Below are 3040 nucleotides of genomic sequence, written 5' to 3'. Positions count from 1 at the left end.
CCGTGTAGGTATATATAATATTTTAGAAATGTTTATGTATTTATTATAGTATTATTTAGTTATACGATGTGTTGTTAACCGTTGATTACCCACGTAAAAATTACTGATTTTAAGGTTAGCAGTTGCTTATCCGCTTATAAAAAACGTCATGTATGTTTTTTGTAATGGTCTAGGCGTCTATGTTGGGCCTGTATTCGCTTCCAGGGCTTTGATAAAGAATTTCATCATACCATCAGCCCAGTTTGATCATGGACTGGGTTTTCACCCTCGGTTGGAGCTTGTTCCGGTACGCTCAGTTACGGGTTGTCACGTGGCAGTAGAATCATTCAGTATCACGTAATTTTACGAAGCTAGCTGACTTAACACACGTTGCGCTGTCTTGCAAACTATAAAAAGCGAAGCTTAAAGAATCACTATGTTCCCTAAAACTTTCCAATTGCTAGCGGAATTTTCTTAATTATTCTATTCTATTTGATCTACAAGGTATAAAGATAAAAAAAGATTACTAAAATAAGTAAAGTCGTATTCCAATTATGGCGTGATCAAGAGGGACGGGAATTTTGTATATTTATGTAAAATATTTTCCGAATACTACTACAATTTTATTCAAGAACCGCCGTCGAGCTGGGAGTTATAATTATACAAAAACAATCATCATTAAAATGACATTTTAATTATTTATTTAAATTCACGGTTGATTCTATTTTAAATGGCGTTAACAAATATAAATTGGAAACAATTTAATTAACAAGTTCGTAATATAATAATCGATAAATTTATTTAATTGCACATGTTTTATTTAAAATTATAAGTTATAACATTTATTAAAATTAATTAATAAATCAGCTATAAAATATGTGATTTTAATTTTAAATAAATCAACATGAGTAAATTAAAATGTCATCATTTACAATCACCGAGAATAAGCTCCTAAATCTTGTACGCGAAGTTTTACAGAAGTTATTTTGTAGTTTTAAAATGTGTCGACTGCAACTATACATTTTATTTTATTTACTCCGCAATACTCCACGACGTATATTTATCCAACTCAGTCGCTCAGTGGGTACGCTTATAACCGAATCAGAAATAAAAGGATCTGAAGAAGAAATAATGTGACCGATATAGCTGAATGCATCGCAAACCTAAAGTTGAAATAGATGGAGGAGATAGAGGGATAGGATGAGTTCGAAAAAAACGATCCAACGACCTTTGGATCCAAAAGTGCTCAATGCGGCTTATATTAACGACTTATTAAATAGGTAGACATTTAATGAGCCGACTCGTCGATTTATGAGAGCGCTATATTGTGAATGGTAGAAACTTATTAAGAATGTCTGTATTCGGAAAAAAATGATCATCAGCTGACGACAATGACTGGGGTTAGGCTCGGAAATATGCTTGCAACACCTTCTAGTATTGAAGGTGCCTATAAGCTACAGTAACCGCTTTCCATATTATATTAAGGATCAATAAGCGAATGTTATGGTTCGGGAGAAAACAATTCCCATACACACGTTAAGCTATCTATATTTTTGTATCAATAGCACATACCTTTATGACAATTTTCTAAATGTGATTTGTATTTTTTTTTATATAAAGAAAAATGGGCAAATTTGAAATTACTCACAAGCGGCAAATAGTTATTGATAGGTATACACAAAAGCAAAAAATAAAGTTGGGTTGAGAACTCCTTCTTTTCTGAAGTATGTTCAAAACATTATAATTGGTTCCACTAAAACAATGTTTTTGCCGTAAAGTTTTCGCAGATTTTATTTTGATTCGAAAATTGAATTTCACGAACAATAGCCTTCAAATTTACACAAAATTCTATTGCCTTGGTCTCAGAAGTTACTGGACGTCTGGATTCAATTACATTGGAACATGAGGCTTGTGATTGATTTCGTTTCTAACTTGATAGGTACGACACATATATATATATATATATATATATATATATATATATATATATATATATATATATATATATATATACTAGCTGTGCCCAGCTTCATCCGCGTGGAATAGTAATTTTGGACAGCATTTTTTGGATATATCTTTTGATTATTTTGGATCATAAACACCGTCGTTTGGGTATTTACATGTTTAACGTAATTCTTTAAATTGACCTAACTTTTTTATTTATAAACCTATTGACATGAAACACGCACTAAATGTTAAGTGAAGCTTACCAAAATATATGAATGAAAATTCTGAATCTGAGATTAGCGTGCTCAAACATATTACATTTACATTTTTATATGTGTATTTTTATTATATATATAATAAATAAAGGATTAATAAAGGGTTATATTTGTGTGATTGTAGTCAAAGAGAACTATTATTATCATATGATATACAGGTATGTATTATACATTGCAATTTGCTAAGTAGCGGTTGATAGAATTTTACCATTTTTTCATATAACTACTATTTTGAAGTTAGTGATCTAAGTCTTCAAATACGTGTAATTCAATTTAGCTTACTGTTGCGATGAATATTTGTTCATTAATCTAAACACAAACATGTTTCTTAGTATAATAAAACATTAATTTATGCCATATCAAAACATGAATGTAGCGATTATAATCATAATAAGCGAATATTCCAAAAAAACGACGTAAATTCAAAAAAAAAAAAAAAAAAAATTCAAATTACGTACTCATTATAGTGTCAAAAGCATCAAATTTACTCAGAGGTGTTGCAGGGGTTTTATTACCTAGAGAATCTAATTACCATATTTGCGCATAACTATGAACAGTCACGTTCATAATGTGAATTTTTAATATGTTTTTTTTTCAACAACTAGGTCGGCAAACAAACGTACGGCTCACCTGATGGTAAGCGATTACCCTGGCTTAAAGAATGTCTACAACACCAGAAGCATCGCAAGCGCGTTGCCGACTCTATCCCCAATTCCTCCCAGTAACTCTGGTCACTTCACTGACCAACAGGAACACAACACTGCTTGAAAACAGTATTATATAGCTGTGATCTTCTGCAAGGACGAGACTACCCAAGTCGGGCTGCTCCATATTTTGAG

The sequence above is a fragment of the Melitaea cinxia genome, chromosome 13, assembly GCF_905220565.1.
Source record: "Melitaea cinxia chromosome 13, ilMelCinx1.1, whole genome shotgun sequence".
NCBI classification, from domain to species: domain Eukaryota; kingdom Metazoa; phylum Arthropoda; class Insecta; order Lepidoptera; family Nymphalidae; genus Melitaea; species Melitaea cinxia.
The sequence above is the reverse complement of the archived record's forward strand: the minus strand, read 5'-3'. Positions refer to the sequence as shown.